The following is a 13859-nucleotide window of genomic DNA, read 5'->3' as shown; positions in this document are numbered from 1 at the left end:
GATTTTGTATTTCCATGAGTGTGTGCATTTCTGTTTTGGAAAAGACAGTTTTAGACTTTAGTTTAGAGACTTACCTAAATTTTAACAGACTTGTGGGTTCAAATGCCACTAGTATGAGTTCTTTTAAACCTTTTTATCTTATTCTTATAATTATGCTAACATGCAAAATTAGCATATGCTTTAAACCCACTGCTGCCAGTATTATGAGTTCTTGAAATGTTTTTGTACTTATTCTTATGATTTTGCTAACATGCACATTAGCATGTGATTTAATCTTCTTTTGTATTTGCATGATTTTCCAGTTTTCAGTTCAGATAAAGACTGTTGAAAGAATCCTTGCTTTTTTCTAATGTTTAGAGACATGCCCATTCAAATCCCACTGCTGCCATTATTATGAGGTTTTGAGAACCCTTTGATCTAATTCTTATGATTTTGTATTTTCATGAGTGTGTTAATTTCTGTTTAGGAAAAGACAGTTGAAAGAATCATTGATTATTCCTATTGTTAAGAGACTTACCCATATTCCAACAGACTTGTGAGTTCAAATGCCACTAGTATGAGTTCTTTTAAACCTTTTTATCTCATTCTTATAATTATGCTAACATGCAAAATTAGCATATGCTTTAATCTCACTGCTGCCAGTATTATGAGATCTTGAAATGTTTTTGTACTTATTCTTATGATTTTGCTAGCATGCAAATTAGCATGTGATATAATTTTCTTTTGTATTTGTATGATTTAGCAGTTTTCAGTTAAGATAAAGACCGTTGATAGAATCTTTGTTTTTGCCTAATGTTTAGAGACATGCCCATTTTCCAAAATGTACTAATTTTAAATGTTGTCAAATGTACTTCACTTTCTCTAAGGAAGCTTAATTAACCATGCTGTTTAAGGTAGCATGGCCGAGTGGTCTAAGGCGCTGGATTTAGGCTCCAGTCTCTTTGGAGGCGTGGGTTCAAATCCCACTGCTGCCAACATATTGAGGTTTTGAAAACCTTTTCAGCTTATATTTATGATTTTGCTAATAGAAAAATTAGCATATTTTTGTATGAGTGCGTGCTTTGCTTTTTTGGAAAAGACAAAAGATAGAATCATTGCTTTTTCCTTTTTGTTTAGAGACCTATCCATTTTCCACAATGCACAAGTTTAAAATGTAGTCAGATACACTAAACTTACTCTCAGGAAGCTCTTTTAATGATGCATTAGGTAGCATGGCCGAGCGGTCTAAGGCACTGGATTAAGGCTCCAGTCTCTTCGGAGGCGTGGGTTCAAATCCCACTGCTGCCAGTATTATGAGGTTTTGAGAACCCTTTGATCTAATTCTGAGGATTTTGTATTTCCATGAGTGTGTGCATTTCTGTTTTGGAAAAGACAGTTTTAGACTTTAGTTTAGAGACTTACCTAAATTTTAACAGACTTGTGGGTTCAAATGCCACTAGTATGAGTTCTTTTAAACCTTTTTATCTTATTCTTATAATTATGCTAACATGCAAAATTAGCATATGCTTTAAACCCACTGCTGCCAGTATTATGAGTTCTTGAAATGTTTTTGTACTTATTCTTATGATTTTGCTAACATGCACATTAGCATGTGATTTAATCTTCTTTTGTATTTGCATGATTTTCCAGTTTTCAGTTCAGATAAAGACTGTTGAAAGAATCCTTGCTTTTTTCTAATGTTTAGAGACATGCCCATTCAAATCCCACTGCTGCCATTATTATGAGGTTTTGAGAACCCTTTGATCTAATTCTTATGATTTTGTATTTTCATGAGTGTGTTAATTTCTGTTTAGGAAAAGACAGTTGAAAGAATCATTGATTTTTCCTATTGTTAAGAGACTTACCCATATTCCAACAGACTTGTGAGTTCAAATCCCACTGCTGCCACTAGTATGAGTTCTTTTAAACCTTTTTATCTCATTCTTATAATTATGCTAACATGCAAAATTAGCATATGCTTTAATCTCACTGCTGCCAGTATTATGAGATCTTGAAATGTTTTTGTACTTATTCTTATGATTTTGCTAGCATGCAAATTAGCATGTGATATAATCTTCTTTTGTATTTGTATGATTTAGCAGTTTTCAGTTAAGATAAAGACCGTTGATAGAATCTTTGTTTTTGCCTAATGTTTAGAGACATGACCATTTTCCAAAATGTACTAATTTTAAATGTTGTCAAATGTATTTCACTTTCTCTAAGGAAGCTTAATTAACCATGCTGTTTAAGGTAGCATGGCCGAGTGGTCTAAGGCGCTGGATTTAGGCTCCAGTCTCTTTGGAGGCGTGGGTTCAAATCCCACTGCTGCCAACATATTGAGGTTTTGAAAACCTTTTCAGCTTATATTTATGATTTTGCTAATAGAAAAATTAGCATATTTTTGTATGAGCGCGTGCTTTGCTTTTTTGGAAAAGACAAAAGATAGAATCATTGCTTTTTCCTTTTTGTTTAGAGACCTATCCATTTTCCACAATGCACAAGTTTAAAATGTAGTCAGATACACTAAACTTACTCTCAGGAAGCTCTTTTAATGATGCATTAGGTAGCATGGCCGAGCAGTCTAAGGCGCTGGATTAAGGCTCCAGTCTCTTCGGAGGCGTGGGTTCAAATCCCACTGCTGCCAGTATTATGAGGTTTTGAGAACCCTTTGATCTAATTCTGAGGATTTTGTATTTCCATGAGTGTGTGCATTTCTGTTTTGGAAAAGACAGTTTTAGACTTTAGTTTAGAGACTTACCTAAATTTTAACAGACTTGTGGGTTCAAATGCCACTAGTATGAGTTCTTTTAAACCTTTTTATCTTATTCTTATAATTATGCTAACATGCAAAATTAGCATATGCTTTAAACCCACTGCTGCCAGTATTATGAGATCTTGAAATGTTTTTGTACTTATTCTTATGATTTTGCTAACATGCAAATTAGCATGTGATTTAATCTTCTTTTGTATTTGCATGATTTTCTAGTTTTCAGTTCAGATAAAGACTGTTGAAAGAATCCTTGCTTTTTTCTAATGTTTAGAGATATGCCCATTCAAATCCCACTGCTGCCATTATTATGAGGTTTTGAGAACCCTTTGATCTAATTCTTATGATTTTGTATTTTCATGAGTGTGTTAGTTTCTGTTTAGGAAAAGACAGTTGAAAGAATCATTGATTTTTCCTATTGTTAAGAGACTTACCCATATTCCAACAGACTTGTGAGTTCAAATCCCATTGCTGCCACTAGTATGAGTTCTTTTAAACCTTTTTATCTCATTCTTATAATTATGCTAACATGCAAAATTAGCATATGCTTTAATCTCACTGCTGCCAGTATTATGAGATCTTGAAATGTTTTTGTACTTATTCTTATGATTTTGCTAGCATGCAAATTAGCATGTGATATAATCTTCTTTTGTATTTGTATGATTTAGCAGTTTTCAGTTAAGATAAAGACCGTTGATAGAATCTTTGTTTTTGCCTAATGTTTAGAGACATGCCCATTTTCCAAAATGTACTAATTTTAAATGTTGTCAAATGTACTTCACTTTCTCTAAGGAAGCTTAATTAACCATGCTGTTTAAGGTAGCATGGCCGAGTGGTCTAAGGCGCTGGATTTAGGCTCCAGTCTCTTTGGAGGCGTGGGTTCAAATCCCACTGCTGCCAACATATTGAGGTTTTGAGAACCCTTTGATCTAATTCTGAGGATTTTGTATTTCCATGAGTGTGTGCATTTCTGTTTTGGAAAAGACAGTTTTAGACTTTAGTTTAGAGACTTACCTAAATTTTAACAGACTTGTGGGTTCAAATGCCACTAGTATGAGTTCTTTTAAACCTTTTTATCTTATTCTTATAATTATGCTAACATGCAAAATTAGCATATGCTTTAAACCCACTGCTGCCAGTATTATGAGTTCTTGAAATGTTTTTGTACTTATTCTTATGATTTTGCTAACATGCACATTAGCATGTGATTTAATCTTCTTTTGTATTTGCATGATTTTCCAGTTTTCAGTTCAGATAAAGACTGTTGAAAGAATCCTTGCTTTTTTCTAATGTTTAGAGACATGCCCATTCAAATCCCACTGCTGCCATTATTATGAGGTTTTGAGAACCCTTTGATCTAATTCTTATGATTTTGTATTTTCATGAGTGTGTTAATTTCTGTTTAGGAAAAGACAGTTGAAAGAATCATTGATTTTTCCTATTGTTAAGAGACTTACCCATATTCCAACAGACTTGTGAGTTCAAATCCCACTGCTGCCACTAGTATGAGTTCTTTTAAACCTTTTTATCTCATTCTTATAATTATGCTAACATGCAAAATTAGCATATGCTTTAATCTCACTGCTGCCAGTATTATGAGATCTTGAAATGTTTTTGTACTTATTCTTATGATTTTGCTAGCATGCAAATTAGCATGTGATATAATCTTCTTTTGTATTTGTATGATTTAGCAGTTTTCAGTTAAGATAAAGACCGTTGATAGAATCTTTGTTTTTGCCTAATGTTTAGAGACATGACCATTTTCCAAAATGTACTAATTTTAAATGTTGTCAAATGTATTTCACTTTCTCTAAGGAAGCTTAATTAACCATGCTGTTTAAGGTAGCATGGCCGAGTGGTCTAAGGCGCTGGATTTAGGCTCCAGTCTCTTTGGAGGCGTGGGTTCAAATCCCACTGCTGCCAACATATTGAGGTTTTGAAAACCTTTTCAGCTTATATTTATGATTTTGCTAATAGAAAAATTAGCATATTTTTGTATGAGTGCGTGCTTTGCTTTTTTGGAAAAGACAAAAGATAGAATCATTGCTTTTTCCTTTTTGTTTAGAGACCTATCCATTTTCCACAATGCACAAGTTTAAAATATAGTCAGATACACTAAACTTACTCTCAGGAAGCTCTTTTAATGATGCATTAGGTAGCATGGCCGAGCGGTCTAAGGCGCTGGATTAAGGCTCCAGTCTCTTCGGAGGCGTGGGTTTAAATCCCACTGCTGCCAGTATTATGAGGTTTTGAGAACCCTTTGATCTAATTCTGAGGATTTTGTATTTCCATGAGTGTGTGCATTTCTGTTTTGGAAAAGACAGTTTTAGACTTTAGTTTAGAGACTTACCTAAATTTTAACAGACTTGTGGGTTCAAATGCCACTAGTATGAGTTCTTTTAAACCTTTTTATCTTATTCTTATAATTATGCTAACATGCAAAATTAGCATATGCTTTAAACCCACTGCTGCCAGTATTATGAGTTCTTGAAATGTTTTTGTACTTATTCTTATGATTTTGCTAACATGCAAATTAGCATGTGATTAAATCTTCTTTTGTATTTGCATGATTTTCCAGTTTTCAGTTCAGATAAAGACTGTTGAAAGAATCCTTGCTTTTTTCTAATGTTTAGAGACATGCCCATTCAAATCCCACTGCTGCCATTATTATGAGGTTTTGAGAACCCTTTGATCTAATTCTTATGATTTTGTATTTTCATGAGTGTGTTAATTTCTGTTTAGGAAAAGACAGTTGAAAGAATCATTGATTTTTCCTATTGTTAAGAGACTTACCCATATTCCAACAGACTTGTGAGTTCAAATCCCACTGCTGCCACTAGTATGAGTTCTTTTAAACCTTTTTATCTCATTCTTATAATTATGCTAACATGCAAAATTAGCATATGCTTTAATCTCACTGCTGCCAGTATTATGAGATCTTGAAATGTTTTTGTACTTATTCTTATGATTTTGCTAGCATGCAAATTAGCATGTGATATAATTTTCTTTTGTATTTGTATGATTTAGCAGTTTTCAGTTAAGATAAAGACCGTTGATAGAATCTTTGTTTTTGCCTAATGTTTAGAGACATGCCCATTTTCCAAAATGTACTAATTTTAAATGTTGTCAAATGTACTTCACTTTCTATAAGGAAGCTTAACTAACCATGCTGTTTAAGGTAGCATGGCCGAGTGGTCTAAGGCGCTGGATTTAGGCTCCAGTCTCATTGGAGGCGTGGGTTCAAATCCCACTGCTGCCAACATATTGAGGTTTTGAAAACCTTTTCAGCTTATATTTATGATTTTGCTAATAGAAAAATTAGCATATTTTTGTATGAGTGCGTGCTTTGCTTTTTTGGAAAAGACAAAAGATAGAATCATTGCTTTTTCCTTTTTGTTTAGAGACCTATCCATTTTCCACAATGCACAAGTTTAAAATGTAGTCAGATACACTAAACTTACTCTCAGGAAGCTCTTTTAATGATGCATTAGGTAGCATGGCCGAGTGGTCTAAGGCGTTGGATTTAGGCTCCAGTCTCTTTGGAGGCGTGGGTTCAAATCCCACTGCTGCCAGTGTTATGAGGTTTTGAGAACCCTTTGATCTAATTCTGAGGATTTTGTATTTCCATGAGTGTGTGCATTTCTGTTTTGGAAAAGACAGTTTTAGACTTTAGTTTAGAGACTTACCTAAATTTTAACAGACTTGTGGGTTCAAATGCCACTAGTATGAGTTCTTTTAAACCTTTTTATCTTATTCTTATAATTATGCTAACATGCAAAATTAGCATATGCTTTAAACCCACTGCTGCCAGTATTATGAGATCTTGAAATGTTTTTGTACTTATTCTTATGATTTTGCTAACATGCAAATTAGCATGTGATTTAATCTTCTTTTGTATTTGCATGATTTTCTAGTTTTCAGTTCAGATAAAGACTGTTGAAAGAATCCTTGCTTTTTTCTAATGTTTAGAGATATGCCCATTCAAATCCCACTGCTGCCATTATTATGAGGTTTTGAGAACCCTTTGATCTAATTCTTATGATTTTGTATTTTCATGAGTGTGTTAGTTTCTGTTTAGGAAAAGACAGTTGAAAGAATCATTGATTTTTCCTATTGTTAAGAGACTTACCCATATTCCAACAGACTTGTGAGTTCAAATCCCATTGCTGCCACTAGTATGAGTTCTTTTAAACCTTTTTATCTCATTCTTATAATTATGCTAACATGCAAAATTAGCATATGCTTTAATCTCACTGCTGCCAGTATTATGAGATCTTGAAATGTTTTTGTACTTATTCTTATGATTTTGCTAGCATGCAAATTAGCATGTGATATAATCTTCTTTTGTATTTGTATGATTTAGCAGTTTTCAGTTAAGATAAAGACCGTTGATAGAATCTTTGTTTTTGCCTAATGTTTAGAGACATGCCCATTTTCCAAAATGTACTAATTTTAAATGTTGTCAAATGTACTTCACTTTCTCTAAGGAAGCTTAACTAACCATGCTGTTTAAGGTAGCATGGCCGAGTGGTCTAAGGCGCTGTATTTAGGCTCCAGTCTCTTTGGAGGCGTGGGTTCAAATCCCACTGCTGCCAACATATTGAGGTTTTGAGAACCCTTTGATCTAATTCTGAGGATTTTGTATTTCCATGAGTGTGTGCATTTCTGTTTTGGAAAAGACAGTTTTAGACTTTAGTTTAGAGACTTACCTAAATTTTAACAGACTTGTGGGTTCAAATGCCACTAGTATGAGTTCTTTTAAACCTTTTTATCTTATTCTTATAATTATGCTAACATGCAAAATTAGCATATGCTTTAAACCCACTGCTGCCAGTATTATGAGTTCTTGAAATGTTTTTGTACTTATTCTTATGATTTTGCTAACATGCACATTAGCATGTGATTTAATCTTCTTTTGTATTTGCATGATTTTCCAGTTTTCAGTTCAGATAAAGACTGTTGAAAGAATCCTTGCTTTTTTCTAATGTTTAGAGACATGCCCATTCAAATCCCACTGCTGCCATTATTATGAGGTTTTGAGAACCCTTTGATCTAATTCTTATGATTTTGTATTTTCATGAGTGTGTTAATTTCTGTTTAGGAAAAGACAGTTGAAAGAATCATTGATTTTTCCTATTGTTAAGAGACTTACCCATATTCCAACAGACTTGTGAGTTCAAATCCCACTGCTGCCACTAGTATGAGTTCTTTTAAACCTTTTTATCTCATTCTTATAATTATGCTAACATGCAAAATTAGCATATGCTTTAATCTCACTGCTGCCAGTATTATGAGATCTTGAAATGTTTTTGTACTTATTCTTATGATTTTGCTAGCATGCAAATTAGCATGTGATATAATCTTCTTTTGTATTTGTATGATTTAGCAGTTTTCAGTTAAGATAAAGACCGTTGATAGAATCTTTGTTTTTGCCTAATGTTTAGAGACATGACCATTTTCCAAAATGTACTAATTTTAAATGTTGTCAAATGTATTTCACTTTCTCTAAGGAAGCTTAATTAACCATGCTGTTTAAGGTAGCATGGCCGAGTGGTCTAAGGCGCTGGATTTAGGCTCCAGTCTCTTTGGAGGCGTGGGTTCAAATCCCACTGCTGCCAACATATTGAGGTTTTGAAAACCTTTTCAGCTTATATTTATGATTTTGCTAATAGAAAAATTAGCATATTTTTGTATGAGTGCGTGCTTTGCTTTTTTGGAAAAGACAAAAGATAGAATCATTGCTTTTTCCTTTTTGTTTAGAGACCTATCCATTTTCCACAATGCACAAGTTTAAAATATAGTCAGATACACTAAACTTACTCTCAGGAAGCTCTTTTAATGATGCATTAGGTAGCATGGCCGAGCGGTCTAAGGCGCTGGATTAAGGCTCCAGTCTCTTCGGAGGCGTGGGTTCAAATCCCACTGCTGCCAGTATTATGAGGTTTTGAGAACCCTTTGATCTAATTCTGAGGATTTTGTATTTCCATGAGTGTGTGCATTTCTGTTTTGGAAAAGACAGTTTTAGACTTTAGTTTAGAGACTTACCTAAATTTTAACAGACTTGTGGGTTCAAATGCCACTAGTATGAGTTCTTTTAAACCTTTTTATCTTATTCTTATAATTATGCTAACATGCAAAATTAGCATATGCTTTAAACCCACTGCTGCCAGTATTATGAGTTCTTGAAATGTTTTTGTACTTATTCTTATGATTTTGCTAACATGCAAATTAGCATGTGATTAAATCTTCTTTTGTATTTGCATGATTTTCCAGTTTTCAGTTCAGATAAAGACTGTTGAAAGAATCCTTGCTTTTTTCTAATGTTTAGAGACATGCCCATTCAAATCCCACTGCTGCCATTATTATGAGGTTTTGAGAACCCTTTGATCTAATTCTTATGATTTTGTATTTTCATGAGTGTGTTAATTTCTGTTTAGGAAAAGACAGTTGAAAGAATCATTGATTTTTCCTATTGTTAAGAGACTTACCCATATTCCAACAGACTTGTGAGTTCAAATCCCACTGCTGCCACTAGTATGAGTTCTTTTAAACCTTTTTATCTCATTCTTATAATTATGCTAACATGCAAAATTAGCATATGCTTTAATCTCACTGCTGCCAGTATTATGAGATCTTGAAATGTTTTTGTACTTATTCTTATGATTTTGCTAGCATGCAAATTAGCATGTGATATAATTTTCTTTTGTATTTGTATGATTTAGCAGTTTTCAGTTAAGATAAAGACCGTTGATAGAATCTTTGTTTTTGCCTAATGTTTAGAGACATGCCCATTTTCCAAAATGTACTAATTTTAAATGTTGTCAAATGTACTTCACTTTCTATAAGGAAGCTTAACTAACCATGCTGTTTAAGGTAGCATGGCCGAGTGGTCTAAGGCGCTGGATTTAGGCTCCAGTCTCTTTGGAGGCGTGGGTTCAAATCCCACTGCTGCCAACATATTGAGGTTTTGAAAACCTTTTCAGCTTATATTTATGATTTTGCTAATAGAAAAATTAGCATATTTTTGTATGAGTGCGTGCTTTGCTTTTTTGGAAAAGACAAAAGATAGAATCATTGCTTTTTCCTTTTTGTTTAGAGACCTATCCATTTTCCACAATGCACAAGTTTAAAATGTAGTCAGATACACTAAACTTACTCTCAGGAAGCTCTTTTAATGATGCATTAGGTAGCATGGCCGAGTGGTCTAAGGCGTTGGATTTAGGCTCCAGTCTCTTTGGAGGCGTGGGTTCAAATCCCACTGCTGCCAGTGTTATGAGGTTTTGAGAACCCTTTGATCTAATTCTGAGGATTTTGTATTTCCATGAGTGTGTGCATTTCTGTTTTGGAAAAGACAGTTTTAGACTTTAGTTTAGAGACTTACCTAAATTTTAACAGACTTGTGGGTTCAAATGCCACTAGTATGAGTTCTTTTAAACCTTTTTATCTTATTCTTATAATTATGCTAACATGCAAAATTAGCATATGCTTTAAACCCACTGCTGCCAGTATTATGAGTTCTTGAAATGTTTTTGTACTTATTCTTATGATTTTGCTAACATGCAAATTAGCATGTGATTAAATCTTCTTTTGTATTTGCATGATTTTCCAGTTTTCAGTTCAGATAAAGACTGTTGAAAGAATCCTTGCTTTTTTCTAATGTTTAGAGACATGCCCATTCAAATCCCACTGCTGCCATTATTATGAGGTTTTGAGAACCCTTTGATCTAATTCTTATGATTTTGTATTTTCATGAGTGTGTTAATTTCTGTTTAGGAAAAGACAGTTGAAAGAATCATTGATTTTTCCTATTGTTAAGAGACTTACCCATATTCCAACAGACTTGTGAGTTCAAATCCCACTGCTGCCACTAGTATGAGTTCTTTTAAACCTTTTTATCTCATTCTTATAATTATGCTAACATGCAAAATTAGCATATGCTTTAATCTCACTGCTGCCAGTATTATGAGATCTTGAAATGTTTTTGTACTTATTCTTATGATTTTGCTAGCATGCAAATTAGCATGTGATATAATTTTCTTTTGTATTTGTATGATTTAGCAGTTTTCAGTTAAGATAAAGACCGTTGATAGAATCTTTGTTTTTGCCTAATGTTTAGAGACATGCCCATTTTCCAAAATGTACTAATTTTAAATGTTGTCAAATGTACTTCACTTTCTATAAGGAAGCTTAACTAACCATGCTGTTTAAGGTAGCATGGCCGAGTGGTCTAAGGCGCTGTATTTAGGCTCCAGTCTCTTTGGAGGCGTGGGTTCAAATCCCACTGCTGCCAACATATTGAGGTTTTGAAAACCTTTTCAGCTTATATTTATGATTTTGCTAATAGAAAAATTAGCATATTTTTGTATGAGTGCGTGCTTTGCTTTTTTGGAAAAGACAAAAGATAGAATCATTGCTTTTTCCTTTTTGTTTAGAGACCTATCCATTTTCCACAATACACAAGTTTAAAATGTAGTCAGATACACTAAACTTACTCTCAGGAAGCTCTTTTAATGATGCATTAGGTAGCATGGCCGAGTGGTCTAAGGCGTTGGATTTAGGCTCCAGTCTCTTTGGAGGCGTGGGTTCAAATCCCACTGCTGCCAGTATTATGAGGTTTTGAGAACACTTTGATCTAATTCTGAGGATTTTGTATTTCCATGAGTGTGTGCATTTCTGTTTTGGAAAAGACAGTTTTAGACTTTAGTTTAGAGACTTACCTAAATTTTAACAGACTTGTGGGTTCAAATGCCACTAGTATGAGTTCTTTTAAACCTTTTTATCTTATTCTTATAATTATGCTAACATGCAAAATTAGCATATGCTTTAAACCCACTGCTGCCAGTATTATGAGATCTTGAAATGTTTTTGTACTTATTCTTATGATTTTGCTAACATGCAAATTAGCATGTGATTTAATCTTCTTTTGTATTTGCATGATTTTGCAGTTTTCAGTTCAGATAAAGACTGTTGAAAGAATCCTTGCTTTTTTCTAATGTTTAGAGACATGCCCATTCAAATCCCACTGCTGCCATTATTATGAGGTTTTGAGAACCCTTTGATCTAATTCTTATGATTTTGTATTTTCATGAGTGTTTTAATTTCTGTTTAGGAAAAGACAGTTGAAAGAATCATTGATTTTTCCTATTGTTAAGAGACGTACCCATATTCCAACAGACTTGTGAGTTCAAATCCCACTGCTGCCACTAGTATGAGTTCTTTTAAACCTTTTTATCTCATTCTTATAATTATGCTAACATGCAAAATTAGCATATGCTTTAATCTCACTGCTGCCAGTATAATGAGATCTTGAAATGTTTTTGTACTTATTCTTATGATTTTGCTAGCATGCAAATTAGCATGTGATATAATCTTCTTTTGTATTTGTATGATTTAGCAGTTTTCAGTTAAGATAAAGACCGTTGATAGAATCTTTGTTTTTGCCTAATGTTTAGAGACATGCCCATTTTCCAAAATGTACTAATTTTAAATGTTGTCAAATGTACTTCACTTTCTCTAAGGAAGCTTAATTAACCATGCTGTTTAAGGTAGCATGGCCGAGTGGTCTAAGGCGCTGGATTTAGGCTTCAGTCTCTTTGGAGGCGTGGGTTCAAATCCCACTGCTGCCAACATATTGAGGTTTTGAAAACCTTTCCAGCTTATATTTATGATTTTGCTAATAGAAAAATTAGCATATTTTTGTATGAGTGCGTGCTTTGCTTTTTTGGAAAAGACAAAAGATAGAATCATTGCTTTTTCCTTTTTGTTTAGAGACCTATCCATTTTCCACAATGCACAAGTTTAAAATGTAGTCAGATACACTAAACTTACTCTAAGGAAGCTCTTTTAATGATGCATTAGGTAGCATGGCCGAGCGGTTTAAGGCGCTGGATTAAGGCTCCAGTCTCTTCGGAGGCGTGGGTTCAAATCCCACTGCTGCCAGTATTATGAGGTTTTGAGAACCCTTTGATCTAATTCTGAGGATTTTGTATTTCCATGAGTGTGTGCATTTCTGTTTTGGAAAAGACAGTTGAAAGAATCATTGATTGTTCCTATTGTTTAGAGACTTACCTAAATTTTAACAGACTTGTGGGTTCAAATGCCACTAGTATGAGTTCTTTTAAACCTTTTTATCTTATTCTTATAATTATGCTAACATGCAAAATTAGCATATGCTTTAAACCCACTGCTGCCAGTATTATGAGATCTTGAAATGTTTTTGTACTTATTCTTATGATTTTGCTAACATGCAAATTAGCATGTGATTTAATCTTCTTTTGTATTTGCATGATTTTCCAGTTTTCAGTTCAGATAAAGACTGTTGAAAGAATCCTTGCTTTTTTCTAATGTTTAGAGACATGCCCATTCAAATCCCACTGCTGCCATTATTATGAGGTTTTGAGAACCCTTTGATCTAATTCTGAGGATTTTGTATTTCCATGAGTGTGTGCATTTCTGTTTTGGAAAGACAGTTATAGACTTTAGTTTAGAGACTTACCTAAATTTTAACAGACTTGTGGGTTCAAATGCCACTAGTATGAGTTCTTTTAAACCTTTTTATCTTATTCTTATAATTATGCTAACATGCAAAATTAGCATATGCTTGAAACCCACTGCTGCCAGTATTATGAGTTCTTGAAATGTTTTTGTACTTATTCTTATGATTTTGCTAACATGCAAATTAGCATGTGATTTAATCTTCTTTTGTATTTGCATGATTTTCCAGTTTTCAGTTCAGATAAAGACTGTTGAAAGAATCCTTGCTTTTTTCTAATGTTTAGAGACATGCCCATTCAAATCCCACTGCTGCCATTATTATGAGGTTTTGAGAACCCTTTGATCTAATTCTTATGATTTTGTATTTTCATGAGTGTGTTAATTTCTGTTTAGGAAAAGACAGTTGAAAGAATCATTGATTTTTCCTATTGTTAAGAGACTTACCCATATTCCAACAGACTTGTGAGTTCAAATCCCACTGCTGCCACTAGTATGAGTTCTTTTAAACCTTTTTATCTCATTCTTATAATTATGCTAACATGCAAAATTAGCATATGCTTTAATCTCACTTCTGCCAGTATTATGAGATCTTGAAATGTTTTTGTACTTATTCTTATGA

At 33.6% G+C, this 13859-nt stretch overlaps 12 non-coding genes across 12 annotated transcripts; all 12 read left to right on the top strand.

Annotated features, from left to right (window-relative positions):
- Positions 1-892: 892 nt before the first annotated feature.
- TRNAL-UAG (transfer RNA leucine (anticodon UAG)) lies at positions 893-974 on the top strand. Its single transcript has one exon. It is a non-coding gene; the product is annotated as a tRNA-Leu (tRNA).
- A 1254-nt stretch (positions 975-2228) lies between these two features.
- On the top strand, positions 2229-2310 carry TRNAL-UAG (transfer RNA leucine (anticodon UAG)). The gene has a single exon. It is a non-coding gene; the product is annotated as a tRNA-Leu (tRNA).
- A 1254-nt stretch (positions 2311-3564) lies between these two features.
- On the top strand, positions 3565-3646 carry TRNAL-UAG (transfer RNA leucine (anticodon UAG)). The gene has a single exon. It is a non-coding gene; the product is annotated as a tRNA-Leu (tRNA).
- Positions 3647-4587: 941 nt separating this feature from the next.
- Positions 4588-4669, top strand: TRNAL-UAG (transfer RNA leucine (anticodon UAG)). Its single transcript has one exon. It is a non-coding gene; the product is annotated as a tRNA-Leu (tRNA).
- Positions 4670-5923: 1254 nt separating this feature from the next.
- On the top strand, positions 5924-6005 carry TRNAL-UAG (transfer RNA leucine (anticodon UAG)). Its single transcript has one exon. It is a non-coding gene; the product is annotated as a tRNA-Leu (tRNA).
- Positions 6006-6236: 231 nt separating this feature from the next.
- On the top strand, positions 6237-6318 carry TRNAL-UAG (transfer RNA leucine (anticodon UAG)). The gene has a single exon. It is a non-coding gene; the product is annotated as a tRNA-Leu (tRNA).
- Positions 6319-8282: 1964 nt separating this feature from the next.
- TRNAL-UAG (transfer RNA leucine (anticodon UAG)) lies at positions 8283-8364 on the top strand. Its single transcript has one exon. It is a non-coding gene; the product is annotated as a tRNA-Leu (tRNA).
- A 231-nt stretch (positions 8365-8595) lies between these two features.
- TRNAL-AAG (transfer RNA leucine (anticodon AAG)) lies at positions 8596-8677 on the top strand. The gene has a single exon. It is a non-coding gene; the product is annotated as a tRNA-Leu (tRNA).
- A 941-nt stretch (positions 8678-9618) lies between these two features.
- Positions 9619-9700, top strand: TRNAL-UAG (transfer RNA leucine (anticodon UAG)). Its single transcript has one exon. It is a non-coding gene; the product is annotated as a tRNA-Leu (tRNA).
- Positions 9701-9931: 231 nt separating this feature from the next.
- On the top strand, positions 9932-10013 carry TRNAL-UAG (transfer RNA leucine (anticodon UAG)). Its single transcript has one exon. It is a non-coding gene; the product is annotated as a tRNA-Leu (tRNA).
- A 1254-nt stretch (positions 10014-11267) lies between these two features.
- TRNAL-UAG (transfer RNA leucine (anticodon UAG)) lies at positions 11268-11349 on the top strand. Its single transcript has one exon. It is a non-coding gene; the product is annotated as a tRNA-Leu (tRNA).
- A 1254-nt stretch (positions 11350-12603) lies between these two features.
- Positions 12604-12685, top strand: TRNAL-AAG (transfer RNA leucine (anticodon AAG)). Its single transcript has one exon. It is a non-coding gene; the product is annotated as a tRNA-Leu (tRNA).
- The last annotated feature ends 1174 nt before the right edge of the window (positions 12686-13859 follow it).

The sequence above is a fragment of the Ranitomeya variabilis genome, chromosome 5 (assembly GCF_051348905.1).
Source record: "Ranitomeya variabilis isolate aRanVar5 chromosome 5, aRanVar5.hap1, whole genome shotgun sequence".
Classification (NCBI taxonomy): Eukaryota; Metazoa; Chordata; class Amphibia; order Anura; family Dendrobatidae; genus Ranitomeya; species Ranitomeya variabilis.
Note: the sequence above shows the minus strand (reverse complement) of the source record. Positions and strands in the feature narration are given on the sequence as shown.